The 20,740-nt window shown below is 39.7% G+C and overlaps 1 protein-coding gene across 1 annotated transcript in view; it reads left to right on the top strand.

The window, feature by feature from the left end:
* The window catches only part of LOC120797481 (multiple epidermal growth factor-like domains protein 11), a 132,074-nt gene that overhangs the window by 8,394 nt on the left and 102,940 nt on the right, over window positions 1–20,740 (top strand). The gene's annotated exons all lie outside the window — the stretch shown is intronic.

The following is a 20,740-nucleotide window of genomic DNA, read 5'->3' as shown; positions in this document are numbered from 1 at the left end:
ATGGACTGTACAGTCCCATGACAAAACTTGTAACACTGTGACGGGCTGAACACATTTGTCTATACAGGCAGCCGCATATGTATGTAATGTCTTCCCCTTTTTAGCTAAGGACAACCCCTCACTATGGTCCAGTATTTTCATGGTATTTAATTGAAAAGGTCTGCATTTCCTGCCTGTGTTTTTCAATTCATGTAGGATCCTAAAAACAATGCAGTAAAACAGAATTCCAACACTGACTCCTACTGCAGTTCCAAACCTGTTTTTTCTTTTCTTTTCTTTATTTCTTTATTTTTTTCTTTATTTAGACAGCCAGCCTTCTACCTGTGGGACTTGTCAGTCCTCCTGAACTATGAATCAAGCTGCACGTCTGACCACTACTGTAATCACAGTAGCCAAGAAGCCTGAAATGACGGCAGCTGGGAATTTGCGTGTGATTTTTTTTGTGGCATTTCCCACCGCTTTCATTAAACACAGGAGCCTGAGGACGACCAATCCGAATCGTTATGTTCCTCGTAATAAGCAATGACCTTTCATGCTCTGGGAGATGAGCGGAACCAAATTATAGCAGGCATCACGGTACGACACTTTCAGTCACTGGTACAGAGCGAGGGAAGAATTTAATTCTGCTGTTACACTTATTTTGACTGTATCCCATTCATGTAGAGAACAGCTGCCAGTGAGAGAAAACACAAGTCAGATTAGATAAGTGCTCGCTGGCTGAATTAGTCTCTCCATCATAGTGTTCAGCTACTAGGGTCCTCAGATGAAGTTGTCGACTTCAGGCTAACCAGCTTTGAAAGCTTCCGTCATAGAAGACTCTGAGAGCTGTAAGCATTATAGTGGATTATACCAACTCCAGCAGAGCACAGCAGGACTTGCTCACTGTAAAGCGATCCTTCTCCTTTTCTGTCATTCATGAGTCCGTACAGAGTCTCTGTGGGGTTAGCTACTGACCACACTGCTAAAAAAAACCAAACAAGATACTGTGCATTGGTATTGTGTTCTGTTTATGAAGGTTTTGATAAAGCTGTAATTTGATTATCACAAACTAATAGGAATTAAAACATTAGACTTTGCTGCCCAGTATCTCTATGAATTATGTACATTTTGGACATGTTGAATGTTATATATTATTGAATACTCATGATGATGTCAAATACCCTGTTGGTACCAATGTAGGTTTACTATAACTGTAAAGTAGTGTCCTTTTTATATACTGGCAGATAGTGAGGGTAATAAGGTCCTGATCTTTTCCTACCCTCAATCAAGTTGCCTTGCAGAGGTACTGTAGAAAGTGTGAATTTTAAAACGTGGCTGTGAGCGTAAAAAAAACAAACCAACCCTTTGTCATTCAACATATTCTGGAGTTTTGCAGGATCGTCCAATACTGATTTTCTTGTCTGTCCTCTACACTGTAAAAAATAAAGAAGTTGAGACAACTCAAAATTTCAAAGCAACAAACTTCATAAGTAAGTAAGCTCGTAATTTTTTACTTTTGTTAAGTAACTCTAAGTAACTCAGATCTGTTTGCTGTAGTGATGTTGCGTTCGTGATTGATCTGATTGTTTCCAAAGTCTCGTCGGTGCAAACAAAGGAAACCGAGTCGTACTTCAGAGCCGTTTTTTAAATTATTTTCACTACCTGCCGTAGTACCTTGGTCCTTGTCACCTGGACCACTGTGACTATGGCGCCTTCCCTTCACCGGGGCAACTTCGGAGCTTCCCTCTCGTCATCGCCCTGCCCTACTCTAAATGCTGATTGGCTGACTAGAGAGTTGGTCACAGCATCATTGAAATAACTGATCGTTGATCGGTAGACAGTCCCTGTCTGTCACTTTCGCCAGAGCCTACCGTCAAATGACCACTTCCCCTTTACGTGAGCAGTGAGAACCAGCCAGTCACAAGAGGTAGACATCTTTGGGGGAGAAAAATGAGCCAAACTCGAAAATGCTGCAGCACTTCAGTCAGTCAGGGAAAGACTGTTGTGGTCCAGCCAAAAAGAAAAAAAACAACACTCTCGGAGCCAAAGAATCCAGCTCCCGTGAGGGAGCCGTAATTCCGTAATTCCCATCACTGGTATGTCGTACCCACTTGGAATTTTTAGTTTAAAAAATGAGCTTGGATAACTTTTTTTTAGAAATCATTTAATGTGCCAAGTCTTGTGTTTAACTCTCGTGACTGCTTCTGCTGTACTGTTGGCAGTCCCAATAAGCCCAGGAACCCTCTTTGATTCAGGTGTCCAGCACAAGAAGGCTGCAGGAAGTGTCAGACCTGTCTCCATCATGGTTTGCATTGTTTTGCTTTTGACCAGAGAGAAGAACGTATGAAAAGACACGTAATGACCTCCATCTTGTAACTTTTTCATCAGGAAAAAAATAATTTCTGGGGAATTTTTGACCTGCAATGCATGCCGGGAAGTATATGCAAATAAGCTAACAATGTTTCTAAATAACTTAAATTGATGAGATAAGTAAACAATCCATTGGACATTTTGTCGACTGAGCTCATGATTATAAGTTCTGAAAGTTATAAATTTCAATTTGAAACTGACCAACTTATCTAATTACACTTAATAAATATATAAGGGTTTTTTAATATAATATAATTTATTATGAGATTTTACAGTGCAAAGGATAAAGTAAACATGGAGTGAAAATTGTTTTCTTGCATTCCCCAGCTAAAGAAGTCAAGTTAGCAGAACTGGCTCTCTTTGTAATGAATGACAGATGTAGATTCAAAGTTATCAGGACTTCCTCACTTTCCCTGAAATGATAAGTCGGCACTATTTCAATTTTTACTTTAAATGTTGATATTTTAAGTTTCTAAAGCCTAACAAGCTGTAACCGTTATTTATGCAATGTTTATCATGTATAACACAGGGCCTCAACATTGAATAAAAATGCACGAGCTACTTCAGGATTGCTTACATTTCTGTTTTTAATTGTGCTTTATTGCATATTACCAAACAAATTTGCAATTGATCCACCTATAAAAAGACAGCCAAGGACTTTTGGGGGGGCCCTGAGCGTCTAGGGCCCGGGGCAGTTGCCTGTTCTACCCAGTTGATAATCCAGCCTTGGGTATGGTCAGTTTGGATAATTAGGGCCTTACACATGAAGACTTCAACAGCAGTTGGGTGGGTCAGAAAACATAAGCAACTCCTTTGTCATTAATTTAAACCTTCTTTTAGTTTTTATGAATGATTTCTCAACAGAACTGTTATCGCCACGGTCTCCTGCCTAAACCTTAAGACTGCTGTTGCTGCATCTTATTTCAACTGAGAATCCGCTGAAGCATTTTCACATGAGCTAAGACACTAAAGATGACCTTCAGTCTGCTAATGAAGGAAAGTGCTGATTGCTATGTGCTGCTGCGCATTGGAAACACCTTCATGTGCTCTGATGTGAATTCTAAAGCGAATATCTGAAGGAACTTTGGAGATAAATTTGCTTTCTTTTGCTTTAATGTTAGCAGCAGGGCTGCAACAACATACTAATTATGACTGACAATCCTCAGAGGTTTTAAATGCTGGTGGATTTGGATACGTAGATGTGCATGAGTTTAATAAGGAGACGTGTGATAAAGCCCTGATAGCATTAAAGGGTTTGCTTGGATTTAGTGAAGGATTAACTTTTTTCTCTGAAGTTAAGAAATAATTTGTGCATTTGGCTTATTTGGCTTTTGAAAAATACATTTTTAACACATCCATAAATATAATGTATGTTGCTCTTGTTTTACTCCTTAAAAAAAAAAAAGCAATCGTGGCAACGTGTGTGTCATCCAGCATCTACAGATGATGTGTTTTTAATGTAAAAGCTGCTGAAAATTTGATCTGAATTACATTTTCAAAAAATCTGTATACATGTGACGTGTAAAGCATCGGAGGTTACAGAAAACATAAAATAAATACTGAAAACTCCATGGTTTAGTCTGAGTGTTCCCATGGTAGTCTAGATTGGAGGGTTGTTTCTCTTAAATAGAAATGAAAATAAGAAGGCCACATAGATACTCCGAATGACCTCAAGTCATCATAAAACTCATTGTATTGCTCTGGCAATATGTGAACTATTGTGTGGATAAGTTAGTTTAGCACTGAGCATTAATCGATCTGAGAAATGAGATGCTTTCTCCTACAGAACAAGGTCTTTATTTCACTTTGTGCCTCTGTCTATATGAGATAGGGAAGGACAAAGACATTTTAGTATAGCGAACCAAGCTTTACATCTTCTCAACAGCTACAACTATAAAAAAATGCGTAACAAATTCTATATCACTGCTTGTTCTCAATTAATTTGGAACAAGACTAAAAGTCTACAGCCACACGGTCACCAGTGTGGCTGTAGACTTTTAGTCTAGTTCCAAATCAATTAGGCACAGCATTTTGTTTTCAACACCAGCATGCTACCATGCTCCAATGACAATGCTAACATGTATAATGTTTACCATGTTCACCATCTTAGTGTGTTAGCATGCTAAAATTTGCTAAGTATCACTAAAGTACAGATGAGGCTGATGGGAATTTCATTATTTTTCCAGGTCTTTGGCGATAAACCAAACTATTGGACAAATTTTCATGAGGGTTCATCATCTGGGAACCACGAATGTCTGTAACAAATTTTGTGACCATCTATCTAGTAGATGTTGAGATGGTTCACCGCTCAATTAAAAATCTTGACCTGCTGGTTGCGGTGGATGAAAAGTCAGGGGATCAGTTAAGTCAGTAGGATTCATCATCTGGTGACCGTACATGTATTTACAAAAGTTCTTGGCAAAACTATTTAATATTTGTCAAAATTATGGGCGGCTGTGGCTCAGGAGGTAGAGCAGGTCGTCCACGAACGTCACCAACTCCGTCTTTTGTTGTTGTTTGATGGAAAGACCCCTGGCGGCATAAAATTACATACCGTCCGTTTAATTTCAGTATTTTCAGTAACCTGTAGCTTTAATTCAAAGAACCTCGATCAGTGCAGTTCACTTTTTGTTGATGGCCTTTGAGACCTGGAGAGAATGAAAAATTGTTTGTTCATTTTCTATTCAGCTGTTGTGTGGGAAAATTCAATGGTTTTGACCTTAATACATGTGCCTTTTTGAATTATTTTTTAAATCATTAGATAGCTGGCCAAATCTTTGGTTTCAGCAGTTTCAGGCTGCGAGGATAACGTGGATAAAAGGATAAAAAGGTACATTATGTATCTCATAATTCTCACTACAAAAGGATGGTAGACAGTAAAACATGAGGCTGAAGTTCTTGTTTAACACAAACAGTGGCCAAATTGATGGGTTTTTTTCCCCATCAATATTACCAAAAATTTAAGGCAAGCCCTCCAGTGTCACATTGTTTTTAGACACTTTTCGACCGTCTGAATACCAAGTGCTTTGGAAGCAGATGCATTCAGCATGTTTGAAACTGAGATAGAATTGAAAAGCCTGCAGCTACCCTGAGAGTAAATTTTGAGATATGGGCATTATTATGCAGTGAGTGCGTTTCCCATTAAAGAAATCTCACAATCTGGCAGGGCTAAACCTAACTTTTGCCTTTCCATCACAGGACATACACGCACATACGCACACAAAATAACTTTAGGCTTTTGTTTTAACCCCAGCACCCTCCCTTCATTTCCGTGGCGATCAATAGTTAGCCAGTTTATCTCAATGACAAGTGGAGCATCCTCTTTGGGGCTGTGTGTGACTTTTTGCAAATAGTGCTGATATGTCTTACGTGTGCCAGCTCACCCAGGGGAGTACCACCACTAACCCGCAGCCTCCTGGCTTAACTCCTCACACTGTCTGTCAATAGGCACAGGCGAGGAGACCACCTTCGGAGGAGGAACTGAACTTTATAGCACAGCTCTGGCGGGGGGGAGGCAGACGGAGCTGCCAGGAGTTTTAACTCCAATAATTTTGAAGTTACCGTTTTTTTTCATTTAGGTGCATGACCCTAAGCTGCACATAATCAATATTTTTAGACTATCAATGGGTCAGTTGATTGTGAGTAATGTTCAACTGGTCGTGGATGGTGACAAACCTGCTGAAAATTGCCACCCGACCCTTCAATTTTAGTCTTTTTCAGGTCATTGCTTTGGTTTTATGGCCCTCCAAGCTGCTGTTGTGGGTCCCTTTTGCTGCTCACTTTTAAGCTCTTCTCCAGTTTCAGCAGGCAACTGTTTGTTTTTTGTTTTTTTTCACAAAAAAAATTGACTGTGCACTACTTGCCCTGAACTACAGAGAAAGTTAGCAGCGAACTGGTGAACATAGTGGGGCATTCATCAGCTAGAGAGCCGGACATGTTTCTCAGGATTTGGAGACCAAAACCAGTTATAAAAGGAGATTGAATATTGGACTCACATTCGTCGTTACTCTAAATGAATGCTGATGTTTCTCTGCTGGAGGTGAAACTGTTGATAATATGTTAATGTTGTGTTAACAGCGTGTTCTGCTCGCCAAAAAAATCTGTAAATAGTGCTCTGCTGAATACTGACTTTCTATCAGAAAACATCCCTGTATAAATTTTTGTTGTAACACAGTTAAACATCCGGAGGCAAATTTTAACTCTGTACAGATCGTTGAGTAAAAACTGCAACATTTTGCCCAATTTTAAAATAAAAAACAATTTTTGTCCAAATTTAGATTCAGATCTTTATTTGGATTAAGCAGTCAGTCGTAAGTGATCTATCGGTTCCCCTCACTGCATTTTCAGCCCGTGTGGAAGTCGCAGGAGCAGTTAATGTTTTTCACAACAACCCAACAAATATGCTGATTATACAGTTGTTATTATTGGAACCACCTGAGACGATGTCATCCACGCTTGTGGCCATCTTTGTAGTCGATTTTTTTTTTTTTTTTTTTGCCATTTTTCATAGATTTAGCTAATGTAGTGTAATCCCACCTACAAGGCTCTGACTGGTCGAAAGGTGGAAGCAGTTAATAATCACAACACCAGGCCAATTTGAATCCCTGAAGAAAATCTGAGATGTGGGGAGAGATTCAGAGGTCCAGTTATGACACTCCAGGACATTAAAAGTGTTATTTTAAAGCCAGTTCTGCAAGGATGTGGCTTTATGTTGGGGGTAATTTTCTTGCAGGAAAACTAATCTCATCCCAATTGGAACCCTTCTTGTGGACTGCGGTAGGTTTTCCTCCAGTATTTTGCGACTTTATGTGTTATCCATCACCTTCCCAAGCCTTCCGGGGCTGGTTGCAGAGAAGCACCCCCACAGCTGATAAAGACACCTTCCCCAAAGCTTCATGTTCGAGATGATGTGCTTCGACTGATGTGTTCGAAACATAGCATTCATTGTGATGGCCAAAAACTTCAATTATAGAGCCTTCTTCCACTTTGTCTCCAACATTCCTTCTGGAAAAACACTAGCCCAAATGTAATTGGAGTTTTTGAACAGCTGCTTTCTCTTTTTTCCATTTTGCTAAGAAGGTGACAGCTTTGACATATTCTTTTATGGTAGACCTTACTCTTTTGAATGTCCCTTTGTCTTGCTATGTTATAGTTGCAGTGGATACAGGTGTTTTTAAACTGAAAGCCACTTGTCAAACCCGTGGCATTCTGTTTACTATGACTTAAGAAAACCATTTAATTGATGATTTTAAATATGTCATGGTAAATGAGGGGAAGTAGTTAAATACAATAAAAGGAAAGGTAAACCGATACTAAATCCAAGCAGGATGTTTGCTCCCTTCTGTTGAAGATAAGCCAAAAGATAATAATCATTTTAGATAAATTATCACATAAGCATCCTTTTAAATCAGATTTTCATCATTTAAGCTAGTGTTCACTTTCACAAAGTTGGAAAAATGCTCATTGTGTTGCGAGAAATTTTGAAATGCTTTTAAACTCTTCATAATAGCTGTTAAGGACAGATTAATTTCAAAGATTTCGTCCTCCATTAATGATGAAGCACAGATTAGGTCAAAAAGATAAAACATCAACCTTCAAACTGAGCTGGTGGCAGTTGTGCTCTTTCAAGAAGTTAGAAAAGTTGGCTCCTAATGATCCTGTTGCCATTAGGACTGTAAATGTATTTTTTGATAGAACAGAACACAGAACAGAAAACCACCTCCCTCCAGCTGAGGCACCACACAAGTTTTAACTTATTGTACCACCACAGTGGGCAACGTTGCACTGTTTTCTATACAAAAAAGTATATGACCCATTCCTCAAGTGTCTTCCAATTTCAGACCAATTGTATACGAAAAATATTGATTGGTGGATCCAAATATAAGGCAAATACGAAATGAAGCTGTCTTGTACCCTGGTTTTGCTCTTGGAAAATATTTACTTCACATTGTGTGAGGACGAAAACATAATCCCAGAGACACGTGAGGAAATGTTTTTATTGATGCTGCCATTTCTTTCTGCTCAGTACTTTAAATCTGTGCTGACTGTGACCACTGTGTGTGTGTGTGTGTGTGTGTGTGTGTGTGTGTGTGTGTGTGTGTGTGTGTCTGTCTTGGTGCGTATCAAGCTACAAACCCACCAATCTACATCAATCACTCCCATATAATACAACCCGTTGAGACCACAGATTCCTGCTGGGGAAGGAGGAAAGGATTAATCCTACTGAAAGAAACTGAGAAAGATTGTACAGTTTATTTTAAACCGGGTCAGCACAGGCCATATGTGCTGTGACAAATAAGGTTTCCCCAAACAGGAAACAACATGTTTATTCAGTGTTTGTATGAGGTCAAATTACAGAGGCTAAACCATAGTAGAATAGATAATTAAGGAAAAGATAAAATGACAACAGAGTGAAATCTGTATCCGTACAAGAAAAAAACAAACGCACAATCAAGGTAAGCTGACACACACAAAACAAGAAAACCTACACCAGTAATAGCAGAATCTTCATCCATACTGTAAATGTGTAAAATCCACTGTACATGTACAGCTGGGGAAGAACAGAGACTACAGACCCTCCTGGTCCTAGGTTATGTCTGTGATTGCTTTTTTATGGCCTGGGAAGCTGTCAGAAAACAGACTGTAACTCATTATGTTCCGGATCTCGAGCCCTCTCACAGAAGTGTATCAAATTTGGACTGAACTTGTAGACAGAGACCTTCGTTGTTTTTGCACTGCTGCTCAGTCACAGCGGCCCAAGGCCTTTACGCTGTTTGATCGGAACTGTTTGGCCCTTTGAAACCTGAAAAAGTAAATTACTCTTGTCATTACTCATTGTAAAACCCATTGTGGAATCGCAGCAGGACGCTGCAAACAAGCTTTGTTTTTTCATGTCAAATGTATTGCTGTGGTGTTTGAAGAAGAAACTGACAGCATTGGACGATGCAACTGAAGTTGAGACAAATTTTTGAACCTGTAAATGATAAATTGTTACCAACATAGTGCATGAATTGGAATGAAAACATCAATTTGTTTCTGTCCATTTTGATATTTCAGGTGATATCATCTGCCAGAGTGCAAATAGAAGAAATCTACCGTGTTCAAGCGCTTGCAATTTTTCACAGATTGAAACTGCAGTTGTTAAAGGTCAAAATTTTAAGTCTTCATTAGGGCTGCACAGTCCTCGACAAGATGAGAATCATGATTTTGAGAATATTTTCTCCCACAGTCTTAGAAAAACAATTTTTAAATTAAAAAAAAAATATATAGCATTTTATATTCCTACAGACTCAACAAACATTACGGTTGCTGCTGGTGAAATACACAATTCCCCTTTTCTCTGTTAACTTGTTTGTTTTTGTTTTCCTGTGTGGTTAAGAGGCTACAACCAAGCTAGCATCTCTGTGAGGCTGTACTTAGCCACAGAAATGCTTTGAGCGAAATGCTAACATGCTCACAATGACAATGCTAACTTGCTGATGTTCAGCAGGTGTATAATGTTTACCAGTCTAATGTTCACCATCCAAGTTTAGCCTGTTACCATGCTGATATTTGCTATTTGACACTAAAGACAAAGAACAACTATGGGAATGTGATTAGTTTTGCAGCGTAAAGTTTTGGTCCACACACATCGTCTGAGAACCTTGAACGTCTGTACAAAATTTCGTGGCAATCCATCTTTTTATGGCAGCAGTTGTTCGACAGAGATATTTCAATGGTGGACTGACTGACAGACACACCGACACTGCCGCCCCTAGACCAATGCCACACGCGTGGCTTAGAAAAAAAAACGTAAAAAAACTCTAGGTGTAAAACACCTAGTGTTATTAAGGGAGGCTGCTGTCACAATATTAGGTCCATTTATAGCAAGCACAATTTTTTCCTCCTCCATACTCCAACTGGTAAGACCTTCCTTCAGTCGCATTTATGAACCTTTCTGCAGCTGGGTGACAGGGACTTCCTGTGACGTTTTTCCTGGTGTTGATGCCGTCATTTAACATTTTTTGGTGATACTCCAGGTGGTTGTAGGAAGTTGAGGTGCTACATTTGCGTGTACATTGACATACATGCTTTTCACTGTTGTCACCTTCCACTTTATGGATGAATGCATTTATTCTTCCTCACCGTGACTGGGTTTCTTTGATTCTGATTCATCTTGTTTTTCCCACGAATATCCAATTTGTACTCCCGTCCCCCCTTTCCTCCTCCTCTACCTGTGCACAGTTAGTCACGTGTAATACATAAAGCACACTTGTTACACGCTGACTCAGCCAGGGGAGACCTTGGGAGTGATTAGTTTGATTCCACACATCTTCCTGCTAATGCAAATAGTGCAGAGGTGTTGTCATGTAAGAGATGCATGGAGGCATTAATCAAGTTCATGGTTTTAATCCTACGTGGGATATTTCAGACTGATACAACACAGATACAAATAATTTTGTTGCAATTGTGCGTCTTATGGCCCAGAGGGTGCCTACTTCATTAGTATGTGGACATGGTAATATTTGTGACTAAAACCGCGCTACATCTGACCTCTACTTTAGGTTGTGATGAGGCTAGAAAGTTTCAAAAGTATTTCCAGTCAAAGTCAAACAGTTCCACAGCATACAATTCAAGTCCACACAAAATCTATATGGTCAGATACATTCCTGATTGAACCTTTCAAGACTTGTGCTTAATCAGCACCATACTTAGGCTTCCAATCAATGTAAAGGTGGGTGGAGGGGGCCAGCCGGCCTGACAAATTACGGAGAGCCAGTTCGGTGAGTTGTGCCTAGGCTTCAGAAATACCTCACAGCGGCTCAGTTGCCTGTCAGGCTTCACTCGTGAATTACACAGCTGACATCACAGGGCTCCCGGGAGAAAAAGTTCCTGCTGGGATGTCGAGAGTTTGCATCAGTTGTTTGTTCTTGCAGACCTTGATAAAAGCTTGTCTCCCTCACCTCCTCCTCTGTGTCTGTACTTAAAGACATAAATGCCTCTCAAGTCTGGGGTGTGTGTTTGGATTTAAATTTAGCAGCCCAACAAAGAAAGCAGAACAGTTGAGCGATTGTGTTGGCTGTCTTGCGTCCTGAGATTTCACCTCTTTGATTAAGTTCTGTGTATCACGACATGGTTTTGTGATCGACAAAGGCCATGTACAGAGAGCCCGTTGACCATGTCAGTCACTGCTGTCAGTCACTGACCAGATTCCTCATTGTGGATTAGGCCCCCCATGCCTCATTCAGTCCACTTCAGTATCTTTGGTCTGGAAGAGTGGCTCCATAATGGAAAAGGAGAAACTGGGGCACCCATGTTTCAGAAACCTCTTAGTGTGTATGTGTGAGACTCGGGCCACATCAACTATTAATGCTCTGCAGACCGCAGCCTCATTCAGACATACGTTCAAAGGGAAAGTATCCAGCAGTCATTATACAGCTTGTACTCATTATGCAGTATTGTACATTGATCCTTCTTTCATTTGCAGGATGTGTACTAGTTTGTATATTAATTAGTGCTGCAAGATACTTGGAGAGATTGGAGATTATTAGTAATGCATCATACAGAGCACGCTCAATATGTCATTTGCAAAAGCAGGTCAATTATGAAAGGGATTATTTTTCTAATCACATCCGATAGATTTGTGGTATAAACTGGAATTAGCAGAGCTGTCTGTTGCCAGGAATTCAGATTTTAGGTTCAGTGTTAAGCAAAATTGATTTACTAGAAGGAAACCTTATTTTTTGACAGGATTACAGTTGGTAAAAGGTACACAAAGCAGGCAAATACACTCACTGGCCACTTTGTTAGGTGCACCTTATGTTTATTATTGAAGTCGTAGTGGGAAGTGGTGAACCTTTCATTATAATGTAGCTCAGTATAACACCACCTCCCACTTAGACCAAAGTAATAAGCGTGAAGTAGAATTATCACCTTTCTCACAGCATCAGCAGAAACAGAAAATTTATAAGCTTCATAAAAGAAGAATTTACGGCGTAGTCGTTGTATTGGATTACATTAGATTGCACAGGTGTACCTAATAAAGTGGCCAGTTAGTGTGAGTCTGTACAGGCAATGTGAACAGGCTGGTAATCAACTTAAAAGATCCCAAGAGGTACAGGAATGCAGGAAGGAACAGAAGCTTAAACACAACAACAACAATACAACAAAAGTGATCGAACAAACAGCAACTGAGCCAGGTGATGAGATCAGGTGATCATCAGGAACGTGAAACTCCATGGGGTGGTGAGTGCAGAGGTGAGGCATGACAGGGTCTGAAATGTCAGTAGGTGGTCGGTAGAAGCACAAACCTGGAGAGAGCAGGCGAGGAGCAGAAACTGGAGGCGGAGGAGGGAGGCGAGGAGGATGAAGCAGCCGTCACCATGACACCGGTGTTCGGCTTCCCACGGAAACAATCACTCATGTGCAGCACTTGTCATGGGTTGTATAAACACTCTCTGGCCTGTGTTCCCCATTATATTACTGATGGAAGCCTACAGAGGACTTACTGGCCTCATAGGCAGAAATCAAGGTGCAAATAAATGTCCCCTAAAAATCCCCTACTGTTGGTGCTAAAACACCAACAGTATACCTACCACTTACAGCACTCTTATGTCCAACCCTAACATACTTTAACTCAGTTTTAGAATTATATAGCATTTAGACAGCACATACTCTACTTCTGCTTAGGCTGTGAAATTCTCCATTTTTTTTAACAGGAAATATTTACTCAGATTTTAATTTATATCTGCAATCAAAGTCCTGTGCAGAAATGTTAAGGTTTTGTATGAGGCGCTTCAAAAGTAACTTAAAGCATAGGTTCACAGTTGTTCCGATACTGTCTTAAAACAATACTCAGGTGTCCAAATGAACACTGGAACGGGGTTTGCGAGCTGTAATCATTCCTTCTGTTCATACCGGACATTAAGAGATCCCTTCCCGATGCTCTTTCGGTGTAAGTAATGGGGGACAAAATGCACAGTCCTGGTTTTGTGCAAAAATACACTCCAAAGTTTATATGAGGCTAACAGGAGGCTTTGGCAGACCGAGTTAAATCAAGTAGATATCTTCCAAAGTTAGTCTTTTTAGTATAAAATTACCTCTTAGTTTTTCCGTAGACAGTGTTTCCACTTTGAGCTACAGTGGGAGGATAATAACAAAAAAAAAAAGTGTAACAAAAACAAAATAATGTGAACCTATCCTTTAACACCCCTGAAAGTCTTGTTCCTTCAGGATGTCCAGTGATTTAACTTCTCACCTAACTGCAGTGATGTACAGCGGTACTCCGGGACCCTGTTTTTAAGCACGCCCAATCACACCTATCAGTGACGCTGAGTGTGGTTAGAGGTTTAGGATTTGAAACTTTCAACCAGTGAGGCCAACAAAACGCTGTTTTTCAACCTGGTGTTAAGGTACTCTTTAAATGCATCATGGTGCTGTAGCACCACCCATAAAGTAGCTTAAATCAGCGCTATGTACGTGTCAGAATGTGTTCAAGAGCCATGGTGTGGGATTTTCATTTTATCCTTTCACGGTTGATGTCAAAATTTTTAGACCTGCCAGTGCTAGCCTTGGGGCTCTAGGAATGGTTGACTGGTTGCTTGTTCGGTTTGTTGGCTGATCGCTCTGTTCCAGAGTGAAATGTCTCAACAACTAGTGGATGAATTGCCATAAAATTTTGTTGACACATTCATCTTCCCCACAAGGTGAACCGCGTAGCTGTGGTGATCCTGACTTGACCTCTAAGCGCCATCGTCAGGTCAAAATTTCAATTTGTCCCATACTCTGGTTTATGACCAAATACCCTTAAAGATAAAGGCATTCCAAATCCAAGCACCCTTACATGATAAACGAAGAGACTGTAGTGTAGATAGAAAACATTATCTGCAGCATCAGCATTAAAATGGTTTTTGTAAACACATTTCCATGCTGACATGTAGCTCAAAACACCGCTGTGTAAAGCCAAACAGATCAGCTCTTAGCTCTTAGTCTTGTCAGCTGATTAGTCTTTGCTCTCTTTCTTTTGTACTGAATGGACCATTAGTCATTACCGGAATATGATAAACAATGTAGATCTAGGGTATAACAGTAGGCTAATATTCACAAAAATGCTTAGGTTAAGATTAAGCCCTTTGGTGTAATGTTTGAGGAGTGCAGTGAGGTGTATTATTTTCTGTTTGGAAGCGAGTTAGTTGAACGGGACCTTCTTGGAATTGGTGAATCGTGAACACAGGCAAGGGCAGGTAGGCTTATGAACATGGCATGGAGGATTATTTGTCATATAATTCAAAGTGCTATCAAGTGCTCCATATCTCCTCATTAAGAATCACAGAAAGAGCAGGTGCTCCCGTTTTTCAGATAGAGCACGGCAGGATTGGTGATTCACAAGGTGAAATATTGTTTTTGGATAGCCAATAGTTTATGTTGTTGACAGTAGTTATGTGAAGACCTTTTACCTCAGCCTACAGTGTACACTTAAATAGCTGCGCTCGCACAATTTCTTGAATGTCAAGGGACAAGTTATTTTACTAATATAGCAGTGGGGGTCTGCACTTTCAGATTGGATTTTGCTGTAATTTAAGAGATTGTGCTGTTTTGTAGTATAACATGTTTACATGGACGACAGAGACTTTTCACTCGCCCACTGTCCGCATCGGGCCCGTCTGTCCTGCAAGGCAGAAATGCTTTCTCAGCTCCCTCTTGCTCCTAAAATGCTATTACTTCATTGTCCTTTATACCACGTGGGAGCTGCGAAACAAGAAAAGCTTGGGTTTTCCTGGGGCTGATTATACATTAAGTTCAAGTTATAAATGGCCCCAGGAGCCAAAAACATTAGGCTATGAGAGGTTATAGGAGGCAGGGCGGGCTGTATTCTTAAATTAATGTTGCATCTTGAAATACAGATTCTTTTTCCTCACTGAATGTCAGGCTTGACTCTCTCTGTCTCTGTCTCTTGTGGTTAAGAAAACAACCCAGTCAGTGAGAGACAGCACTTTTCTAAATCCCCCAAAAAAGTTGCAAACATAACTTTCTCTGACTACAGTTGCTTTAAAGACGTGAAGGTTGTCCAAATTGCCCTGGTCATTGTGGATGTACTGTACAATGAGGCAATGTTGTGATTTATGATGACTATGTTCACCGTGCGGGACAGTATCATTTGATCATGTGGCTGCTCCAGTGTCAAGGTAAAAACTAGTCTTTTAGCACTGCACCCTCAGAACAAAATGCCAAAGAAATCCACCACATTACACATTCAACAACATCCTACTTGACATATTTACTTTTTGAGGACATCCATAACTGTCGTAGAATATTGTGATCTCTTAGACTTGATCCATGTCTTAATGGCTGGTTTCATTTAAAGGACAAGGGTAGCAATATTCTGTATTTTTCTTATTGTCAATAAATCCCATTAGAAGAAAGAGGGAAAAAAGAACTGCAATGGTGCATTTCACTAGGCGTTTAACAAACCTCCCTTCACTTTCTCTCTTTGGAATCCCTGTTGTCATTTTTATTGATGCTCTAATACTCTGAAAACTCAACCCTCCACAGGGGCGACTGAATGAAGTTGTATACTCAAGCTGCGGTACAAACTACCCAGCATGCACTGTGTGGTCATGAGAACCAGCACCTGTTGACATTAAAAAAAACTTTAGTTTACATTGGGTTTTTTTTTTTCTGTGTCTGTGTTCAGAAACCTGCAATGTAAATGCAATGTATTTATCACTTTTGAAGATGAACTCACCTGGTGATCACATGTTGCAATCATCTGTTGACATTACTTGGTACGACAAATGGCTGTTTCATGATCTGCCATCCAGTTGCGTCTGTGGAGTCTGAAGATGAGGGCAAAGGGTCTTCGGTTTGAAATCTTCTCGATTTTGACCCTGCCCCCTCATTTGTTAAGAGGCTGCTCGTGACATATGGCACTACATATTATTAAGTGCTGAGGTGAAGTGAAGGAGGACATTGCGAATGATTATTGAAACACCCTGCTGGTCTTTTCATGGGATTTTTTGACAATAAAAAATGTAGGAGATGACCAGACTTATCCTTTAAGTCACTTAGCCTATTATAGATTCAGCAGTAGTGTCCACTTATATTCTTATTAAGTTCTCACTTTGTAGTTTTTCGTGACCTGTAGAGAGATTTCTGGGCTGTTGTTGAGCCTGTTCTGAAAGTTTAATAAGAGCTACTATTTGAAAACCCTCTGCAGTAAAATGCAAGAACACCTCAATCAACAAAAGAGGCATGTCTTAAAGATAGAAGGGACTAAAGTGATCAGTTTATTGACTGGGCTCCATGACTGTCAATACCATCCTTCCATCCTCAGCTCCCCTTCGCCCATAGGTGACCATTGATCAAGGCGAGATGAAGGGTGAATGGGCGGATTAGGGTGATTTCACAGATTGGTGCATTGCCAATTGAGCATAGCTCTTAAAGACAGCGCACACAGAGGGAGAGAGAGGCGGCCTCATATGGGTCACTGAGGTTATCGTCCACTAGCTCCTCCATTATAACAACAGCTGCTCATGTACAGCACGCTCATGACTGCTGTTAGGATTTTTGAACTAAAGCGTCGCACTTGAGTGGTGGTGAGACGGCTCATGTACCGCTGAAGTGAAGACATCACTGTTGATTCGTAAAATTGCTCTCTTATTAAAATTACTGTTATTTACAAACGAATAATCTCTCTTTGCTAAAGGTCATCATCTGGTTGTGAGATGCTACTGTTGGCTGTGGGTCTGTGGGGAAAAAAATAAAGTAGTTTGACTGTGCTCATGATTTATTAAATGTGTCCATAGATGAGAGGATCATGCCCCTCCAAGATCTGAGGTAGTGTAATATTTCTTGAAACTGTTTAATTAATTCATTAAATCTGTTATGTTGCGATAGCGTGTTGACCCAATTTTGCACCCTACCATGTTAACAATTAGTATTTGGTTGAATTTGAGTGTGTTTGACGGGAGTAGCCATCAGAGACTCCTGTTTCAGATACAGTAAACTGTGCACTGCTTTGCCATCATTTTTGACCAAGGAGCCCTTGGAGACCATTGAGGAGATCGACTGGTCTCTTTCTACTGTCAGCAAGCTGTAACTCGCCATTACGGTGGGGCTGAGTATTGGCCACAGGGGAGCGTACCGGTCAATGAAGCTTTGAGTCTCATATTATACCTGTATGGTTGCAGATGGGTTTGCTAGTCTTTGGTAGCTTAAAAGCCAGAGCCTGTGGACATAACTTGGTTGTGGTTTTGGATTTGAATCACCTTTTTTTTTGGCGGCTAATGTGTGAGAAAAACCTGGGATCGGCATTGTTGATTGAACTGTGGGGGATGATGACCTTTGCTAAGTGTTGATTACAGGATGCAGCCCAAGGGATAGATATTTCCACTGTGTCATGCAGAAGGGTCTTTCAGGGATAGATGTGTTTGTCAGTCTGTATTGAGTTGAGTAAACTAACCTGGGACCTGAGTGTCCTTGTTTTAGCCATTTCTCCTTCCTAGCTGCAGTTAGAGTATTTTCTTCATCATTTCCATCAAACACCTGGTTTTATGTTTGTATTTCATGCTTCACAAAAGCATTAACACAACACTTTCAGAATCTGCTTGATTTCTTCTGCATTTACATTTGGACATTTTGTCACTGATCTGTACAAAATAATACAATGTCCCTGTACAATTTTATCAAAGAATCTATAAAAAGTAAAAAAGTAGACATTTTTAATGCCATTGAAAAAACATTCCATATTAAACTGAGAAATGTTAGGTATTGTTTCTTTTCAGAGACAAATTTTGCAATAATTCAGTGACATTGTTTGGGTTCACTTGTGGCCAATTCAGCTGATGGAACATAAATTTCAATGGAACACATGAAGTTGGAAGGAAGACAACTAGAAAGGGGTACAAAAAAAGTCATAAATGCCAGTATTTCACAGGAGAATATCAGGTTGATCATTATCATCATCATTATTAGGCTGTTTCCATAACTGGCCATCTGAATAACCACACTGATCGGAGAGCTTGAAGGAAGACCAGCAGACAGTTTGTAAAAATTCACCTCGCAGACACCGAAAGGTTGTAAAACAAAATTAAAAATCAGACATAATGCAAAGAGTTGCAGCTCATCAAACAATCTATAACAGTTGGCAGACAGTGGCCCCTTGGCCAACAAAAACATTTGGGTGGCCAAACAGAAGGATGTTTTTCCCTTTATAATTTCATCAGATCCTTTGTTATTTTTCATCAATCATCTGTAGATAAAAAAATATACTGTAAATACAGGGCTCATGTAAATCCCCCAAAAAATATGACCTCTAATAAAACGTCATATCATCTAACAGACAATAGGCATCTGTTGCAAGCTCCTTGTCCATATTGATGGGCTATAGATGTTGTTGTACGCTGTACAGACATGAAATCCCCACAGGCAAATTTGTGATTTGTGATTTTTGATTATGTAAATAAAATTGACTTAACATAACAATAATGATTTGTGCCTCAAAAATGAATTGGTGGCAGTCTAGCAGTAAGAGCTTGCTGATAACACACCACAACAATAACAGTACATTAATTCAACCATAAATGAACTGGTCCATTGTTTATCGTGCGTGAATTACACAGCAATCATATCTCTAGTCTCACAGTGCAACGCAGACCATAGATTCATAAAGCCTCGCTTACCAATGGAAAAAAGGACATCTGTCCTCAGACACAATTCTGAGACAAAGTGTTTCAGGGTTTTGCCAGTGGAATGGACAGGTGGACGTGCAGGGACGGAGCTAACAACAAATGACGTCAGACAGCCACTGACAAATTGTATTTCCAGCCTGAGTAAACTTTACATTGGGGTAGAGAGATGTTTTGGGGACAGAGCCACGTCTAGACCAGAGACCCACAATCAGTAGGCTTCTGTCCACATTTTTCATGTGGGTTTCGAATTTGTGCGTAAAATTAGCATGAATGGAAACACTGTGAATTAACCAAAGCGTTATGATCAAATCCTTCTGTTAAGACCTCGTGGTGACCAATATGCGCACTCTTCACCGTGAATCCAGCGTCTCTGGTTCGATTCTACCTGGGGACAATTGTCTTTCCTCATTTCCTTTCACCTCTTAGGCAAATGTTTGCCTTTGAATGAAGGCCAAAATGCCCCCAAAATACTTGGCGTCTTAAAGTTTTGCTTTTAATGGCTGTGTCTGAAATCACATCCTGTTTACTAAATAGTGCATTACATGCAGCCCCTGCCATTTTATTCAAGTATCTTTATCCAGAAATTTATGGACTACTACATATGTGTGTATGTGTATATATGTGTATGTGTATGTATATATATATATGTGTGTGTGTATGTGTGTGTGTGTATATATATATTATTTATATATTTGTATATATAATTTATATAATATATAAATTATTTAATACATTATTAATATAATGATAAATAATATTAAAATGATACATATATATCATTTTAATAATAAAATAATCTATATTTTGCCCTGAAAAATTACCAGTAATGAACAAAAAACAACATTTTATTGATGTGAAAATGACTGTTTTGCAAGCCTACACCCGTCAGTGATGAAGCAAAACTGTGTCAAAAATGTCAATTAAGCACTCACAATAGAGTAGACTACTGAGTGTCTGTTACTGTATATAGGGGGGTCGTGAATGAGTGAGCGAGAGAGTGATTATGGATACATAATATATGCTCCAGGCTTCTTTTTCTTGTTTATTTTCTGACAAAAAAGGCAGTAGACAAAAACACGAGCGGGTATGTAAGACCAGAGGAAGAAAAATAACTCATGGAAGACCAATAAATCCCTTATTAGAAGGAAGGTACGATTAAATGCCATGATAAAGTTTACAGAACAGTAACAGAGCAGTTTCGTGCCCTCTTCAGAATATTTGCATACAATGGAAAAGCACATTGATTTGCATTTTCTTTTGCCAACATTTTTGGAAATTTGGTTGAAAACATACTGTGTATTGTGAATGTCCATTACCATCAGTGACCACTTAAAGCGCAGGCTTGATTCCAGTTGGGAGTTTGTAAATAGATTACTGGGTTCCTCCTGTGAAAAGATGTTTTGGATTATCTCCCATTTCTCCTTGCGGAAAAAGACATTCGTAGAAAATCCCAAATGTAGAAATTTTCAGGGTTACATTTGTCTTTACAGTGTAAGAGAACAAGGGGGTTGTAATCTCTCGTCAGAAGTGTTTGTGCAAAGTACTGATTCAGTGGAAAGACAAAAATTGTTAGCAGAAAAACAATCTCAATATAATCCTTTGTGAAAATGCAGCGAGTTGAACAAAGTCTGAAACCATTGATCTGATTGTTTCCTGACTGTTCATTCTAATGGAGTTATTTTAGCTATAGAGTACATCTGTCTTTTGCGCCAGTGCTGTACAAT

The sequence above is a fragment of the Xiphias gladius genome, chromosome 1, assembly GCF_016859285.1.
Source record: "Xiphias gladius isolate SHS-SW01 ecotype Sanya breed wild chromosome 1, ASM1685928v1, whole genome shotgun sequence".
Lineage (NCBI taxonomy): Eukaryota > Metazoa > Chordata > Actinopteri > Istiophoriformes > Xiphiidae > Xiphias > Xiphias gladius.
The sequence above is the reverse complement of the archived record's forward strand: the minus strand, read 5'-3'. Positions and strand labels throughout refer to the sequence as shown.